Source organism: Penaeus japonicus, unplaced genomic scaffold, assembly GCF_977035675.1.
Source record: "Penaeus japonicus unplaced genomic scaffold, GWHDUDI00000001_assembly GWHDUDI00000033, whole genome shotgun sequence".
Classification (NCBI taxonomy): domain Eukaryota; kingdom Metazoa; phylum Arthropoda; class Malacostraca; order Decapoda; family Penaeidae; genus Penaeus; species Penaeus japonicus.
This window is the reverse complement of record NW_028234435.1, coordinates 1222641-1242640: the sequence shown is the minus strand read 5'-3', so window position 1 is coordinate 1242640 and position 20000 is coordinate 1222641. Positions and strand designations below refer to the sequence as shown.

The following is a 20000-nucleotide window of genomic DNA, read 5'->3' as shown; positions in this document are numbered from 1 at the left end:
TGATATGTGTGAGAGCAGCGCTAGCGCGGTTGCCCACATCGCTCGACGTCTGGCAGCGCGGCGCAAGATGCTGTGTCGGGGCGCTCGATGACACGTGCAGCGAGGGAGTCTAGCACGCACACACGGCGCGTACGCAGCTCCTCGCACACGCGTCCTCTCCCACGGCCCTACGCACGTGCGCGCACGCACTCGCTCCAGAAAGACATTCTTTTTTTTCAGTTTCTGGCTCACGGTGCTTGAAGTGTGCTTGGAAATCTGGTGAACGATATTTATTATTTGTTGGAAAAAAGGAATCCCTGGAGATTTTTTAAAAAAGTGTATCGAGTGAAAAGAAAATCGATCGAAAGTGAAATTTCTAGACTACTGCAGGACACTTAGATGGAACCAGGAGCGTCCTACAGCAGATCGAAATGAATCGGAGGTCCTTCGGAAGTCCTTTGTAAATTCGTGAACTTGAAGACGCCTGATCTCTCCATAGCGCCATCACTAACAGGTATTTAATCTTCAAGTCAACACTTCTTTTTCATGAAATTTCTATTTATATATTGCAAATTGATGTTAATTGGTACTGATAAATCGTGTCTTTTCTTTAACTTTGAATATAATCCAGATTTTGATACCGGGTGATTTCAACGGGCCAGAGGTAGTGATCTTAGCTTGACTATATTTCTCTGTTCTTCGCATTTATCATAATTCATGAGTTGCAATTTCTTTCAATTCATAGATCATCAGTATCTATTGCCATTGGCTATTAATATTCATAATTTATCAGAAGTTAGAATACGGTCTCCTTTTTGACGACTAGAGACTTCAACAGAAATGTAAGGCGTGATCCCAGTTTCACTTTTACCTGTCGTTCTTTGTGTTATATTTCTATTATACATTTAGATATATGTATATATATGTATATATATATATATATATATATATATATATTTATATATATAAGTATATTATGTATATAAATACATTATATATAGACATGCATATACATACATACATATGTATTTGTGTGTGTGTGTGTATATATATATAATATATATTATATATAATATATATATATATATATATATATATATATATATACATATATGTATGTGTGTGTGTGGTACGTATATATATATATTATATATGTATATTATATATATATATATATATATATATATATATATATATATATATATAATTATATATTATATATATATATATATTATATATATATATATATTATATATATGTATATATATGTATATGTATATGTATATTATATATATATATATATATAATATATATATATATATATAATATATATATATATATACATACACATGTATATATCCTTTGCTTATACATATCTGCAAATTTAGAATACTGACTGTTATTATGAAACACAATTTGCAGAAACAATTCATGCTTACATAACTGCATACATACTCAAATTCAGATACACACATCCGCATACACACTTTAAACAAGTAAACGTGCACAAAAGCACACACAAACATTGACACACGCATACATGTGCAGATGTGTGTGCGTGAGTGATTGACTAACATTTTCCCACATTATTCTGAAATGTTAAATGTATTCAAAGGAAAATAAATTTCGTTTTCCTATTTTTTTCCCATTACATAAAGAAAGAATAATCGCTATAAAAGCACAGAATGATTTAGAATGTAATATAGATATGATGTAAAATATTAGATATAGAATTTAGTATAATAAAGAATATAACGAAAAATAAAATAAAGATTAGGTGATAAGAGAAGAATCGAAGAATTAAGAACACATTCGAGTGAAAGAGAGAGTGAGAGTAAACGAGACACACACACACTCCTTGAAGAGCTGGGGCGTGGAGGGGAGTGGGGGGGTGGGGTGGGGGGAGGGATCTTCAAGGTTATGAGTGCCAGCTTCTATGTTCTCAAGCGTGTCAGCTCGCGTCAGACAGCACTCTCTCTAAGGGCTTCTACGGCTGACTACGAATCTGGGCTGCTGTATCACTGCGTCTCGCGGAACGTAGGTCGAAAGAGTCTTAAAGATTGTAAGGTTTTGGAATTATGCTGATAAATGGTGATGATTGTGATGAGTGGAATGACAACAGTAATTGTGATGATGATGATAAAAATAATGATTATAATGATGATGATAACAGTGATATTAACGATGATAATGATAAAAAAGTTAATAATGGCAATAATGATATTGTTAATAATGATGATAACAGTCATGCAAATGATAAAGAAACGTTGCTGTGTGAATGAGTGAATGATCCAGTTCTCATAAGTTCCTGAACATGAATTTGCTAAAAGTACATTTCTAGACCTTTTCCTCCTCCTCCTCCTCCTCCTCTACCCCCTCCACCTTCCCTTCTTGCTCCTCCTCCTCCTCCTCCTCCTCCTCCTCCTTTCCCTTTACGCCTCCTGCTCCCCCCCCCCCCTCTAGACTCCGCCACCCATGAATATTCAGCGCACAGCCGCCCGCACCCGTCACGACCAAGCCCACAGCGTGATAATATGGGACAACCGCCACACGCCGCGGCCACAGACAAGGAGGGGGTGGGAGGAGTCGGAGAGGATTACGTAGTAGAGAGGGGGGGGGGAGAGGGGCGTTTGGGGGGGCGTGGTAGAGGATAAGGACGATGGGATTGAGTCGTATAGAGGAAGGGAGAGGAGAGGAGGGAGAGAGGCGGTGAAGAGAACAAGCGACGGGATAGGACGAGGGGGAGGATGAGTGTGGTGGGCGGGGAGAGGGAGATGGGTTTACAGTAAGAAGGGAGGGAGGAAGGAGGATGACGTCGAGGTGGAAGAGGGAGAAGGAGAAGAGGCGGAGGCGGAGGATGAGGAAGGAAGAGATGGAGAGGGAGAAAGGAAGGAGTTGGAGGAGGGAAGAGAGTGAGCGCGCGCGAGGGGGGGGTGAGATGTCGCAATCCGACGGCAATGATCCTCACGCGAGTTTTCGTCGCTCGTGTCGTCCGCTCGGGAGGCGATGTGTGTCGGCGAACTTCAGGGTTGCCGGGGGAGGGGAGGGGTACAGAGGAGGGAGAGGGGTGCAGAGGGAGATGGGGGGGGAGTACAGAGAAGGGGCGAGGAGGGGGAGGGGGGAGGGTTGCTAAGAGCAGTAGTAGCGGGGGAGATATGGTTATGGAGGGATGGTTTCTTTGGAGCGAAAGTGAGGAGAGACAAGAAAGTGTACGAGGGGAGGAAGGCGAAAGAGGGAGGGAAGGAGGGAGGGAGGGAGGGAGGGTGAGAAGAACGGAGGGAGGGTGGGAGGGAAGAAAGGAAGAAGGGGATGAAGGAGGGAGTTAAGGATGGAAGGAAGAGAGGGAGGAAGGGAAAGAAGGATGAAGAGAGGGAGGGAAGGAGGGAACGAAGAAGAGAAAGAGGGGAGGAGGGAGGGAAGGAAGAAGGGTAGTAGGGAAGGAGGGAGGGAAGGAGGAAGGGTAGTAGGGAAGGAGGGAGGGAAGAAGGAAGGAGGGAGGGAGGGAAGGAGGGAAGGAGGAGGGGTAGTAGGGAAGGAGGGAGGGAAGAAGGAAGGAGGGAGGGAGGGAAGGAGGAGAGGTAGTAGGGAAGGAGGAGGGGTAGTAGGGAAGGAGGGAGGGAAGGAGGAAGGGTAGTAGGGAAGGAGGGAGGGAAGGAGGAGAGGTAGTAGGGAAGGAGGGAGGGTGGGAAGGAGGGAAGACGGGAAGGAGGAGACGGAGAGGAAGAAGGGAGAAGAGGGAGGAGGGAGGGAGGGAGGAGTGTGAGAAAGAGATTAATACTTCTCATGGCCGTGAGAGATGCAATGACGATACGAGAAATCGGTGAATCACGCACGAAATGGCGTCCGCTGAGGCTGCAGCGATTAGGCGTGGAAACGAGGTTGTGTTTGGGTGATGGATTCGCCCTGAGACGATCTCGCTCCTTATCATCTCGGTCATCCACGCGCGTCTGACCTCAGCTGACCTTATCTCTCATCTGTTGACCTTTCTTCCGCGCTCGATCATTCTTATCGGGCAACACGTATTGTTATTAATTGCAGTTATCTGTGAAAGAGAAAAATGTGCTCCATGACAAATTCATGGCTGTTGGAAGAATCACAATTGAGAACGCTCTGCAGTACCCTCCCGCACACATACACACACACACACACGCGCACACACACAGATACACACACACACACACACACACACACACACACATACGCACACACACAGACACACACACACACACACATTTATATATATATATATATCATATATATATATATATATATATATATATATATATATATATATATATATGTATGTATGTATATATATATGTGTGTGTGTATATATATATATATATTTTATATTTTATATATATATATATTTTTATATATATATATATATATATATTTACCAATAACAATAATAATTATTATCATCGTTGTCATCATTATGAATGGTGATAACAGAGCTGATAATATAGTAACAATGATATAATTATGACGATGTCTATCATCATTTTCATCATCATTATTGTCTTCTCGCTGTTGTTATCATCATTAGGTTTATTATCGTGTTCAGCTAAAATGATCATAAAAAAATATGATGATACTAGTAACGACAGTGATAAGACATTGATGATAATGAAATCAACAAAATGATGCTGATAAAGATATAGATAATAACGATAACAGCGATAATGATACTGAAAATGCTGTTAGTGATATGATACCAATAATTCTAATACAACTAAGAATAATAACGATGATAAAAACAAGGAGAGTAATAACAACAGTAAGAACAACAGCAACAACAACAAAACAGCAAATATACTCTCTCATTATTACCCACCCGTGACAAAAAAAAAAAATGCGCATAAATCAAAATATGACATCATAACAACACCCCCTCCGACCCCCCCTCCCTCCCCCCTCCCCCTCCCCTCCCCTCCCCTCCTCTCTAGCCCCCTAGAGAGCAGTGATCTAAGCACATTTCCTCCATGTGAAGATTTGCATCATTTATAAGACCTGTGACTTCAAGGCCAGTGCGTACGAGATCTTGAGCAGTGACCTGAGATGGATGTCGTAAGGGGGGGGGGGGGGTGAGGGAAGGGTGCGTGTGTGTATGTATGTGTGGGTGTAGGTGTGTGTGTGTGGGTGTGGACGGGGTGTATGTGTGTGTGTGGGTGGGTGTGGACGGGGTGTTGGTGTGTGTGTGGGTGTGTGTGTGCGGGGTGTAGGTGTGTGTGAGGGTGGGGTGTAGGTGTGTGTGTGGACGGGGTGTAGGTGTGTGTGTGGGTGTGTGTGGACGGGGTGTAGGTGTGTGTGTGGGTGGGTGTGTGCGGGGTGTAGGTGTGTGTGTGGGTGGGTGGTTGCGGGGTGTAGTTGTGTGTGTGGGTGGGTGGTTGCGGGGTGTAGGTGTGTGTGTGGGTGGGTGTGGTGTGCCGGGGGAGAGTAGATGAGTGTGACTGTGTGCTTGTGTGCGTGTGAGGGGCGTATGAGCGATAAGTAAGAGTGATTTTTGAGATACAGTTGTGCAGTTTGATACCTGAATGTTTGAACATATGAACTCGCTGCCTTTCAAAACACTATCCGTGGAGTATGACTGCATTCCGTTATCTGTTTCTCAGAGAGAGAGAGAGAGAGAGAGAGAGAGAGAGAGAGAGAGAGAGAGAGAGAGAGAGAGAGAGAGAGAGAGAGAGAGGGAAAGAGAGAAAGAGAGAGAGGGAGGGAGGGAGAGAGAGAGAGAGAGAGAGAGAGGGAGGGAGAAAGAGAGAAAGAGAGAGAAAGAGTGGGAGAGAGGAAGAGAGAGAGAGAGAGAGCGGAGGGAGGGCGAGCAGGAGAGAAGAGACAGCCAGACAATCACACGCATCCACCCCTCCCCCCCCACCCCCCACACACAAAGACGTTCGTCCACCCCGCCTAAATGCATGGTCGTATGCGTGAAGCCATGCGTACCTAAATGTGTGCTTCTAAGCGACCATGCGTGCGTGCTTGGGTGCGTGCGTGCGTGCGTGCGTGAGTGCGTGGCAGGGAGTGTGTTGCCATTCGCACCTGCTCGTGGCCTCTATCATCACAGCCCTGTAATCATTGGGAAACGATGGCGCCACAAGAGCACCGTTGCGCACTTGTTGCAACGCGGCTTGGCACAGCTGTTGTTGCAGACACCCGGCCCGCGCGTACTCTGTTTTGCGTTGAAGGTTGCAAGCAATACGGTGGGCGTTTCATGCAACTTTTTTATTCATTTTTTGTTATGGTGTTCATGATTATGCAGATGATTGGGATTGCAAAGATGAATATGTGCATGTTATCATAATCACTTACATTTTCCTTCACCGTTTTGTTATCTCTTTGGAAGTTATAATCAGTGCTATTTTCATGATTGTTATGATCACTGTTTTATCATCACTGTTATCATTATCAGCAAAAATGTCCTTATCAATATTGAAAAAAAAAACATTGTTGTTATCGAGAATTTCTCTCTTTTCCTTTCCCTCTCATTTTCTCCATTGCTCCTCCGTTCTCTCTCATATCTTCTTTCTCTCCCTTCTCCCTTTCCCTTTCATTCTTACTTTCCCTTTCCCTTTCTCTCTTTTCCTTTCCCTCTCATTTTCTCCATTGCTCCTCCGTTCTCTCTCATGTCTTCTTTCTCTCCCTTCTCCCTTTCCCTTTCATTCTTACTTTCCCTTTCCCTTTCTCTCTTTTCCTTTCCCTCTCATTTTCTCCATTACTCCTCCGTCCTCTCTTAAGTCTTCTTTCTCTCCCTTCTCCCTTTCCCTTTCATTCCTACTTTCCCTTATCCTTCTCCCTCTCTTTCTCCCTTTTCCCCCCTCCGTTGTCTCTCCCTCTCGCCCTCTCCATCTATGGGTGTCCGGAGAAGCGCGTGCGTGAAAAGTGTCAACGAGACAGATGGCAAATTGCAGCTGTTGCAGGGATGACATTGGAGTACAACCGACCGTCAACATTGCGACATAGATACAGTCTGTTACCCGCCGTGCACTGTAACGCGATTTGATATTACACAACGCTTAAGCGGATTCTGAAATTGAATCATCATATTGACTCACAGCACAGGATGGATTGATAGATGTGTGTCAGTGCTCTATTTCGTGTAGGGGAGGGTGGGAGAGAGGAAGGGGGAGGGAGAGGGAGAGGGGGGAAGGGGGAGGGGGAGGGAGAGGGGGAGGGGATGGGAGATAGGGAGAGGGAAGGGGATGGGAGAGAGAGGGAAAGGGGGAGGAGGAAAGGGGAGGGGGAGGATGAGGGGGAGAGGGAGGGGGAGGGGGGAGGGGGATGGGAGAGGGAGAGGGGGGAGGGAGAGAGGAAGGGGGAGAGGGGGGAGGGGGATGGGAGAGAGGGAGAGGGAAGGGGATGGGAGAGAGAGAGGGAGAGGGAGAGAGGAAGGGAGAGGGAGAGGGAGAGGGAGAGAGAGAGAGAGAAGGAGAGGAGAGGGGGAGAGGTAGAGGGAGAGGGAGAGGGGGGGAGAGGGAGGGGGAGAGGGGGGAGGATGAGGGGGAGAGGGAGGGAGAGGGGGGAAGGGGAGAGAGAGAGGGGGGGGAAGGGGGAGGGGGAGGGGATGGGGGATGGGAGAAGGGGAAGGAGAGAGGGAGGGAAAGGGATAGGGGGATGGGGGAGGGAGAGAGAGAGGGAGATGGGGAGGAGGAAAGGGGAGGGTTGGAGGGTACGTAAGCTTGGACGGTGACATACAGAGATAAATGAAAAGGCTATTCTCTTATAGATACATATGTATTCATATATACATATCAAAATACGTATTTGCATGTATACGTGTGTACATAGATAAGAATAAATTTCATATATAGAAATATATATATATATATATATATATATATATATATATATATATATATATATATATATATATATGTATGTATGTATGTATATATGTATATTCATATTTATATATATATATATATATATATATATATATATATATATATATATACATACATATACATATACATACATACACACACACACACACACACACACGCCACACACACACACACACACACACAAACACACACACACACACACACACACACACACACACACACACACACACACACACATACATATATATATATATATATATATATATATATATATATATATATATATATATACACATCTCTATATATATATATATATCGCGCGCATAATTCACGCTCATTCGTTCCTTCCTCCCATGACATCGCAATCTCAGGAGGGGGAGGGGAAGGGGGAGGGAGGAGGCATGGAAGACGGGGGGGAGGAGCGTTTGGACTCCGTTCGTTTTCTTTTATTCAATACGAATGGAAGAGGAGAGTAGGGGGAAGAGAGGAAGGAAGAAGTGGATAGCAGAGGTGGATAGAAGGAAGAAGAGGTGGATAGAAGGAAGGAGAGGTGGATAGATGGATGAGTGGATAGTAGACGAGGAGAGAAAAGCAAATAGATAGAACGGCCAAGACTAGATGTAAAAGCGAAAGGAAAGAATGAGAAGGAGAGAAATATGAATGGAAATTATCTGTCAAAGAAAGGGAAAAGCGAGGAAAAAATGAAGGATGATAAGAGTGATGAATATAACGATAATGATATCAATATTTATGAAATGATAATGATAACAATAATGGCAATAATAATGATAATGATGATGATGATGACAATAACAATTATCATCATCTTAATAATGGTAAAATATCAATATAATGATGATAATTATCATAATAATGATAGTCAGTTTTACGATAATAATGATAATAATGATGAGAAAGATAATGACAATAATAACCAAAAATAATGATGATAACAATAATAAACAAACAGAATGGAAGAGGGGAAAAGGGGAAAAAAAGAAAGAAGGAAGAAAAGGAGAAAGAAATAAAACATGGAGAAAAAATGACAAAATTCGAGGGAAAAAAAAGAGAGGCATCATTAAGGGCGTCGACCTTAACGTACCGTGTCGATAAGGGTCACTACTCCGTTCGTCTAGCCTTGAATCTCGCCATTACAGACGCCTTCACGGATCGGCGAAACATATTGCTCAACACTGGCGTTCAGTGGCGCGCGCTTAAGTGGGTCCTCTTGGAATCGCCGCCGGGGAGAGAGACCTCTTGGAGTGCACTCTCTGGGGCTCTTCTTGGAATTCGCTCTGAGAATTTCCTCTTGGAATTCCCTCTGAGTATTTCCTCTTGGAATTCCCTCTGAGAATTTCCTCTTGGAATTCCCTCTGAGTATTTCCTCTTGGAATTCCCTCTGATAATTTCCTCTTCTTGGAATTTCTTCTTGCGAGTCGCCTTCTGAAATTTTCTTTTTTTTTCATTTGTTTACTTTCTCTTGGTATTCTTTGAAAATTCCTTTTATTAGATTACTCTTGAATACCTCTTGAAATCTCCGCTCGGACTTCCTCTCCAGATGTCAGGATTCAACTTAAAGAAGATGATGAAAAAAATAATGATAATGATGATGACAATGACAATAAAAATGATAATGATAATGACAATGATAAAGATACTGATAATAGTAATAATATTAATAATAATGATAGTGATAATGGTTATGACAAAGAAAATAAAAATTATAATGAAAATGATAATGACAATGATAATGACAGTGATAATGACAATGATAATAACAATGATAATGACAATGATAATGACAATGATAATGACAATGATAATGACAATGATAATGACAATGATAATAACAATGATAATGACAATGATAATAACAATGATAATGACAATGATAATGACAATGATAATAATGAACATTTTCAGAATGTTCAAAATGAACATTACTTGTACGACATATAGTATTGTCGGATGAATATATTAACGATAATGATAGTGATAATGATCATTATATCCATCATCATTGTTGATACTATCATTTTCATTATCATTACGATTATTATGATTATCAGTATCATAATGATAGTAACAATAATGGTAATGATAACCGTAGTAGTTGTAGTAGTAGTATTTATGGTAGTGGTAATAGTGATAATGACAATGTCATTAATGGTGATGTTTATGATGTTTATGAAGATTATAATGTTGATAATAAAGATGATTTTCATCATTTTAGTAACAATGATGCTAATGATAATGCCTAGTGTTACTATTATTATTGTAATGATATCAGCAATAAAATATGATAAGAATAACAGTGAAAGTAATGATAAAAACCATGATAACAGTTGATATTGTAATGATAACATTAATGATAATAGTTATGACAATAATGATAGAATGATAATGATAATGATCATGAAATAATAACAATGATAATAATTTTTATAATGCCAATATTGATAATAATGATTATGATAATGATCATAATGATAATGGTGATAAAGATGATAAAGATGATGATAATGATGAGAAAGAATATAATAATGATAACAAAAGTAATAATAATGATAAACAATAACAACAACAACAAAAACAACAAAAAATATTAATAACACCGATGACAATAACAAAAACAAAACAAAAACAAACAAAAAACAACAATAACAGAAATAACAATCACAAGAAAAATACTGCTAATGATAACAACAATCATGGAAATTCTGGAAATAACGATGAATAAAATGCCATAAAGATACAAACCAGAGCAATGACGCAACGCAACAGAGGAGACACGCGTCGCCCTGAATTGAGTGATGTTGATAAAGACACAAAGAAGCGTTATGCAATGAAGCCAGATTTGCTTTTGCTTCTGTCATCTGTTCTCTCTCTCTCTCTATCTATCTATCTATCTATCTATCTCTCTCTCTCTCTCTCTCTCTCTCTCTCTCTCTCTCTCTCTCTCTCTTTCTCTCTCTCTCTCTCTCTTTCTCTCTCTCTCTCTCTTTCTCTCTTTCTCTCTCTCTCTCCTTTTCTCTCTCTCTTTCTTTCTTTCTTCTGTTCTCTCTCTCTCTCTCTCTCTCTCTCTCTCTCTCTCTCTCTCTCTCTCTCTCTCTCTCTCTCTCTCTCTCTCTCTCTCTCTCTCTCTCTCTCTCTCTCTCTCTCTCTCTCTCTCTCTCTCTCTCTTCTCTCTCTCTTTCTTTCTTTCTTCTTCTCTCTCTCTCTCTCTCTCTCTCTCTCTCTCTCTCTCTCTCTCTCTCTCTCTCTCTCTCTCTCTCTCTCTCTCTCCTCTCTCTCCCTTTCTCTCTCTCTCTCTCTCTCTCTCTCTCTCTCTCTCTCTCTCTCTCTCTCTCTCTCTCTCTCTGTCTATCTCCCTCATTAACTCTAGGTAGTGTAGATGCACACAGACAGACATACGTAGATAAATAGACATCCTTCTCTACGAAGGAAAGGAAGTGATGCACATGGAACGAGAGGGGGGGGGGTGTATAGAAAGGGGGGGGGTGACAGGGGTAAAGGAAAGGCGAGGGAGGGGGGGTGACAAGGGGAGGGGGTGGGGGGTCAGGATGCGCCAGGTACACCTTGGCGACAATTACGGCGGGACCAGTTGATCGCTATCTCCTTCATGGATGATCATTTTTTCAGCTCCTGTCGATTTTTTATGTGGCTTTATTTTTTACTTTTCTTGTTGGTTTTCGTCCTATTTTTTTGTTTCATTTGGTTTATTTCTTTTAGATATTTTTATTACGGTAATGAGAACTATAAATTACGGATTCTACAACTCGCTAGGGTAATTAAAAGGAAGCAAGGGAAGTACAAAATAGCGGTGAAGATTTGAGAAACGGAAACGTTAACCACTGAAAAAAAAAGTCCCGCGCGTTCTGGCCACGCTTTGCTCCCAGGGTTATTTGCTCCTTGATGCGTTACAGATGTAATTTCTGTCATTTATAGCGAGGAAACGTTGTCAAGCTCCTTCGGCCTCATGGTCGACGTTCCTATTAAGTGCGGAGGGGAAAATGACCTTTACCACAAAGAGGGACGTGAAGTGCACGGGCTATAGACGATGTGATTTGCCCCGGTGGAGAGTTTGTGGTGTTCTGGGAAGGTTCACGGGCTATTGAATCCTTTATTCGATCACACTTGGGCTGCGAATGTGGGATATGCGATCGAATAAAACAAAAGAACCTCGGGGTAACTTTTGAGGTTAGTGGGAGGAGTAACGTTATGGCGATTTTTTTCTCATTTACGTTGAGTCGAAATTGTAATACGTGATTTTTTTTTCAATTACTTCCATGCGAGAACAGTTATTGTAATTTTATTTGGTAAAATTGCAAATCATATACTATACATATCATAAACTTCATATTTAACAACTACTTTTTGTATTTTCCGTATAATTTTCACTGAAATTCTTTTACTGATAAATATATAAGCATGCACGCATATTCACCTTCATTTCTATTCATACTTTTACAAGTGTATGTGATTGCAAACGACTGCAAGTATGTGTTACAAATCATGCCACAAAAAAAGGTACAATTAACTTTGAGTCACGTAGCAGAAAGTGAAAATCATGTCTAGCTCTTTTTACATATTTTTCCTCTTGTTGATTTCCATAGTGTTTTGAAATGAAGTTCTAGACGTTACAAAACGCGACGCAAGGATGTTCTAGATGAAGAACACGATGCGTCATCATTAGCATATTCGCTAAACTTACAGGAGTTGCTGTATTTAAGTTGCAAGGATTATTGCAACAGATACAGTCGGTGGGATAATGATTCATATCGAAGATGGAAAACGGTTATGCAATGGCAAGAAAGCAGGTTACAGGTTATAGAAGATACAGGTTATAGAAGATACAGGTTATAGTAGATACAGGTTACAGAAGCCAGATAAGATCCAATTTGTGACGAAATCAGAAATAAATCCCTTGAGAAAACATACCACATATCAAAAACAAGACACGTCCATCAAGATGTAATACAAAACATCACAAAAACACAACACCCCAGAAAATCCGAGGGAGGAGTCAGACAGAGCGAAAGGGAACACTGGCTCTCGCACTGGAGTCGAGCCCAAACGAGAGGACAGATAAATCAAGGGAAGAGAGCAAGGTTACTGAGGAAGTACAGACTCAGTGGAGGTTGACCGACGGTTGGAAGTTCCCAAGGAAGTTAGGAGAGAGAGAGAGAGAGAGAGAGAGGAAGTGTCTTGTGAGGAGGAAGGAAGAACAGTTCAACGGATCCTGAGATGTGCTTCAGTGATCTCGCCTTCGTGAACGGGGAGAGAGAGGAGAAGGGGAGAGGGTTAAGGGAGAAGGAATGATGGAGAGAAAAGGGAGAGAGAGAAAGGGATGGAAGGGGAGGAGGAGGGAGAAAGGAGGAGGTGGGAAGAAGTCAGACGAGACAAAGAGAGGGAGAGGAGATGGAAGAGAGGGTGAAGGGAGAGAGGTAGAAAAAGGAAGGAGTGGGAGAAGAAAGAATGGAAAGAAAAGGGAGAGAAAGAACGAGAGAGAGAAGAGGAGTAAAAGGGAGAAAGGAGGAGGTGTGAAGACGTCAAAAGGAGACAAAGAGAGAAAGGGGAGAAGGAAGGAAAAAAAGTACATACATCCCAAGAGAAAGACAATCACATATACAAAAACAACAACAACAACAGAATAATAGATAAGAGAAAGGGAGGGGAAGACAATAAAATCAAAGAAAAGAAAACCAAAGATAGATCATAGCCCTGTGTACATCCCCATGTCCCTGTACACATGTCCAATTTTACCAACAACTTAGCTGATTGTTCCCTCATTCTCGTCTCAGAGGGGAACTTCCACCCACTCTCAAGGGCAAGGGAAGAAAGGGAAGAGGAGGAGGAGGAGGAGGAGGGGGAGGAGGAGAGGGGTGGAGGAGGAGGAGGAGGGGGAGGAGGTGGGGAGGGGTGGAGGAAGACAAAGGGGGGAAGCAGGGGGGGGGGGGCGAAACTAAACGACAGGAAGTCAGACGGAGACGCAGAGAGGGAGGACGACTCGACTGATGGTGACGAAAGGAGGCGGCTCACAGGTGTGGGAATCGACTCTGACTTGGGACTTTTTTCAGGGCTGGCGTTATCTTGTTTGCTTTTCATTTTTTTTTTATCGTCATTTCTGTTATCGTGATTAGCGTCGTTGTTATTTCTATTGTCGTTTGCGTTATTATGGCAGTAGTAATGATAATGATAGTCGTTATTACTATAGTAATGATAGTAATGATAATATTGATAATGAAGATGATAATGATATTGATAATGAAGATGATAATGATAATGATAATATCGATAAGCATAATGATAATGATAATAATGATATTGATAATAACAACAATGATAACGATGACGATAATAATGATAAGAAAAATAATTATAACAATGAAAATTTTAATCATAGTAATACGATAATGATAATGATAATGATAACTATCATCATTGTAGTAATGATAGTAATGATGATGATGATGATGATAATGATAATATTAATGCAAATAATAATAGTCATGATAATAATGACAAAATGATAATGATAAAAACAATAATGATAATGATTATTCTATTTATAATAATATCGATAATTATATGATGATGGTAATTTTGATAAAAGTAGTAATAGTAATAATGATGACGATAATGATATTAATAATGATAACGATAATAATGATAATAATAACAATAGCAACATTAATGATACTCATGATAAAACAGTACTAATGATTATAATAATTTCTCTCTCTCTCTCTCTCTCATTCTCTCTCTCTCTCTCTTTCTCTCTCTCTTTCTCGCCCTCTCTCTTTCCCCTTCTCTCTCTCTCTCTCTCTCACTCTCTCTCTCTTTCTCTCTCTCTTTCTCGCCCTCTCTCTTTCCCCTTCTCTCTCTCTCTCTCTCTCTCTCTCTCTCTCTCTCTCTCTCTCTCTCTCTCTCTCTCTCTCTCTCTCTCTCTCTCTCTCTCTCTCTCTCTTTCTCGCCCTCTCTCTTTCCCCTTCTCTCACTACCAATATCGCACGTCATCTTATCATTCTTATATTATTATCACCCTCATTGTTAATATTACCAATATCATTATCAGCATTCACAACATAGACACAATTAGAAATATACGGAAGGCAAAAGACTAAGGAAAAATAGTGAAAGAAAGTGAAAGGAAATGAAAGAAAGCGAAAGAGAGTGAAAGAAAACGAAAGATAGTGAAAGAAAACAAAAGACAAAGAAAGAAAACGTAAGGTGAAAGAAAACGAAAGATAGTGAAAGAAAGTGAAAGAAAACGAAAGAGTGAAAGAAAAAGAAAGAAAGTGAAAGAAAACGAAAGAAAGTGAAAGAAAAAGAAAGAAAGTGAAAGAAAACGAAAGAAAGGGAAAGAAAACGAAAGAAAATGACGAGCGTCTTGCGCAAGAGATAAAAGAAAGTGTGACGTCATGGCTCTCATTCTCCCATTATCCGGAAGTTTCAATTGCGTTTTTCAATCTGCAAAGGAATACGAAAACGCTTTGGGCGTTTTTTCTGCTTCATTGTTCCTTTCTACTCGTTAATTATTATTACCATTGACCTTGCTTTCATTTCCATTATTAATTACCATTACTGTTTCTGTTATGATTATTATTGCCATTGACCTTGCTTTCATTTCCATTATTAATTACCATTACTGTTTCTATTACTATTATTGTCAGCATTATCATCATTATTATTTTCTTTCTATGTCCGTGCATGGATATGCGGGTGACTGTCATTGTGTCTATCATTCTTATTATAGTTGCTATCATTATCATTATAATCCTTGTCGATATCATTGGTATCATTATTTTTAGCATTGTAATCATTATCATTATTCTCATCATCGTCAGTATAACAATTGTTATCATCATTATCATCATTACCCTTGTTATTATCATTATTATTTCTAGCTTTAATCGGATTCTCTCTCTCTCTCTCATGGTTAGTGTCTGATCTGAATCTCCTGTTTCTCATCTCTCTTTCCAGAAATTGCCTATGTTGAGTTGACCAAATGCCTTTTCACGAAGAGTACCCGGGCCATGCAGATATTTCACTGAAATTTTAACTGAATTTATTGTTTTTCATATCTGTTTAAGAAATTGACTTGTTGAGTTGAGGGAAGTCCTATCGAAGAGTACCCGGGCCATGTGCAACCGGGCCACTTAAGTCCGTTGCGTCTGGTAGCAGTGGCGTCTGCAACCTCACCTTGGCATCACTGGAGAACGCAAACTCATGGTGGCAACACTGCGGTTTGCAATCTCACCTTGGCAACACTGGGATCCTTAGTCTCATCATTCTGGTGCCTTCTCATGTTGACAATACTGACTTCGGTAATCTCCATCTTGAGAACACTGGAATCTGTAATTTTAGCTTGGCAACACTGCTATCTCACCTCAGTCACATTGCAATCCGCAAACTCATGTCGGTGCAATCTCACCTTGACAACGCTGGATTCCGTAATCCCACCTTGGCAACGCTGAGCCCTCGAATGACTGTCATGCATCCTCGTGATAGAGCCATGCAATCAAGGACACAAGTACAGCAAGGGGGGTGGGGGGGTATTGGGGGAGGAGGGAAAGAGGGAGAGAAAGGAGGAGGTATGAGGGGAGGAAGGGGGAAGGGGCAGAAGGGAAGGATAGGAATCGGAAGATAAGCCGAGATAACGAAGATTTTGATAAGATAACAATGGTGAAAAGGATAATTGTTATACTTGATACTGATAATGATACTTAAGAATAATGATAATAGAATTATACTATTGATTTTATGATAACCGAAGTCATTACCCTTATTGTTGATATCATTATGATCATTAATTATCAATATAATCATAAGCACTATTGTTTTTCAGTGGAAATAATAAATCACTGTCATGCAATTTTCGCTATCGTTTCCCTCCATCATTACGCATGACCTTTTTCCCCCTTCGCTTCTTCTCCTTCTTTCTCTCCCCCTCCCCTTTCTCCTCCTTTCTTCCTCCTCACCCCTCCTCCTTCCCAACCCTTCCTCCATTTCATCCTCCTTCTCTCCCCATCCCTTTTCATCCTTCTTTCCTCCTCCCCCTCCCCTTTCTCCTACTCCCTTATTTTCCCTCTCCCCTCCTTCTTTCCCTTTACCCCTCCTCTTCCTCTTCCTCCTCTCCTTTCCCCCTCACCTTTCTCCTACTCCTTTCTCTTCACTTTCCCCTCCCCCTCCCTTTCTCCCTCCTCTCCTCCTCCCCTCTTCCCTTCTCCCTCCTCCCCATCCCCCGCTCCTCCTCCTCCTCCTCCTATCCCCTCCCCCTCCCCCTCCTATCCCCTCCCCTTCTCCCCCTCCCCTCTCCCTCTCCCCCTCCTCCCCCTCCTCTCCCTCCCCTCATCCGAATGTCACGTCCGAATTCCTCGTCCGGGCTCTTCGCTTGATCGGCCACTGCGTTCGGATGGCGGGAGACTCGCACTTAACCGTGGGAGTTTTCGGAGTGCAGGTGTGACGTGCGGGCGCGCGGGCGGGCGAGCGGATCCTCGGCGGGAGGAAGATGAGGGTGGGGGAAGGGGGAGGGAAAGGGGGGTGGGGGTGTTGAGGTGGAAGGGGTGGGGTAAGTGGTGGGTTTATCACTGATGGTGTTGTGGGTAACTTTTATCCGTTTATTGCCATAATGCCGATTGTATCATTGTAATCTGTCATTACCTTACCTATCATTAGGAGCATAATGAGTCTGTATATGATTTATTATTATTATCATTATGTGCACTATTGCTATTACTTTCATTACGATCATCATCACTAATATGAGCATTATCACTGAGGTCACCATCATCACCAAAGCGATATCAAAATAATAATGATAATAATGGTAATGATAATGATGATAATGACTTTAACAGTTACGACAACACTGATGATAAGGGTGATAATAATTCCAAGGATAATGATAAAAATAATAACATTAATAATAATAATGATGATTATAATGATAATGATAGTGACAATAATGATAATGATGATAAAGATGATAATAAGGGTAATGACAACAATAGCGACAATGATAACAACAATAACAAGGATAATAACAATAATAGCGACAGCAATGAATATAAAATAAATAGTAATAAGAAAATAAATGTCAGTGACAACGAATAAACAAAAATGAATCATGTTTATTAGGCTATCCTCGGAATCTTTGGCTGTGACGTCACGCGGCGGAGAATGGCGGGGTCGTCCTTGCCACGCGTCTCGCTCTGACAACTTCATTTGTCTTGAGAAAATTAGAGCGAGCGATGGGAACTCGTGGATTGGGAGGGAGGAGGAGGAGGAGGAGAACGAGGAGGGGAATGAGAGAGATGGAGGAGGAGGAGGAGAGAGAATGGGGAAAACAGAGAAGGAAGAAGAGGAGGAGAATAGACGAAGAGAAGAAGAAGGAGAGAGCGAGCGATGGGAACTCGTGGATTGGAAGGGAGGAGGAGGAGGAGGAGGACAAGAAGGGGAGTGAGAGGAGGAGAAGGAGGTGGAGAGAAGGGACGTTGGAGAGAGAATGGGGAGGAGGAGGAGGAGGAGGAGAACGAGGAGGACAAGAAGGGGAGTGAGAGGAGGAGAAGGAGGAGGAGAGAGGGGACGGTGGAGGGAGGAGGAGGACGAGAAGGGGAGTGAAGGAGGAGGAGGAGGAGAAGGAGGAGAACAGAGAAGGAAGAAGAGGAGGAGGATAGACCAAGAGAAGAAGAAGGAGGAAAGAGGAGAAAGGAGGCAAGGTGTGAGAAGAGGAGGAGGAAGTGGGAAAGAAGAATAGGAAGACAAGTGTGACGAGGAAAGAGGAGGAGAACCAGGAGAGAGGGTATGAGGAGGAGGAGTGTGAGGAGAGAGAGAGAGAGGCGAAAAAGTGTGAGGAAAGTGAGGAATGCAGGGGAATGAAGGGCTTGTCCGCATCCTCTCGCCTGCCTTGAGCTTTCTCTTTCCCTTCCTCGTCTTTCTCCTTCGTCCTTGGAATTCTTCTTCGCTCGCATTCTTCTTTTTTATGCCTTTTTATTTACGTCTTTTCTTCTTTTCTTCCCTGATACTCTTCCTCCCCCTCCCTCCCCCCCTCCCCTCCCTCCTCTTCCTCACCCCCTTCCTCTTCCCCTTTCCCTCGGCGATCTTTTCAAGACAGTTTGGGTCCAAGTGGGCGTGAAGCTACCCTCGCGCGGGCGGCCAAGCGGGGGCGCACCGTGGGAATTTCGCCCCCCCCCCATCCCCCCATCCCTCGCCAACCCCTAATTCCCCCTCCCATTTATCCTTCCCACCTCCCCCCTCCCCCTTCCCCCTACTTCTCCTCATCTCCCTCTTCCCACCAATTTAACCCCATTTTAATCCTTTGTACTTATTTCCCTTTTATTCCTCAGCCGTGTCTCCCATTTTCTTTTTACGATCCACCAGTCTTTCTCTCTCTCTCTCTTTCTTCTCTATTTGTGTTTTATCTCTTAGCTCTTTCCCCTTCTTTCTCTTTCGTGTTTCTCATTCCCAACAGTATGAGTGTTTTGCATGTGTATATTATTTCCTTTCCCTCTCTATCTCTCTTTTTTTAGCTCTTTGGTTTTGTCTTTGTCTCTCGTTCTCTTTTTATATCTTCCAGAACAACTGATTATGTGCTTATATGGCATTAAATATCTTTATTGATGTATATATCTCTTGTTTTTTCATATGTCTATCGATATTCATATGCAACTAAATATTTATTCATAAAACCGAATGTTATTTTCCTAACTTATGATGAACAAAGAAAACGGAACACTTGTAGGTTGATATCACTATAAGAAAACGGAATACAAATATTTTTTATCGCATAGACTAAAGTATTTTGGAATATCAACACACTCCATTACAAACGCCCCTAATAGTTACTTCGTATAACCACAGTTTAAATGATAATCGTCATATGAATATGACTGTACCTATGAGTACTCTTAAACCCTTTTATGTACAAGTGAACGGGTTTTTGAAAGCAGTTAAAGTAGAGTAATTAATGCCTTGTGTGCTAAGTTACCGCAGCCATGGCCTTTTAAGACCATAAACATGACTCACAGGTTTTTGTTATTTTCGTTTTTTTTCCTCTTTTTTAGGTGTTGGTGGTGTAGAGAAAATGTCAGATGATGAAAAAGAAAATAAAGAGGGAATATAGTGTTACACATCATAGGCATAGAGCTCCATCTATTATCGTTATATTTAAAACTT

The 20000-nt window shown here is 41.7% G+C and overlaps 1 protein-coding gene across 1 annotated transcript in view; it reads left to right on the top strand.

The window, feature by feature from the left end:
- Positions 1-103: 103 nt before the first annotated feature.
- Positions 104-20000, top strand: part of LOC122249336 (uncharacterized) — a 26561-nt gene continuing 6664 nt past the window's right edge. Inside the window, exon 1 of the mRNA XM_043010104.2 lies at positions 104-493. The gene's annotated coding sequence lies outside the window, so the exon portion shown is untranslated. The remainder of the gene's footprint in view (positions 494-20000) is intronic.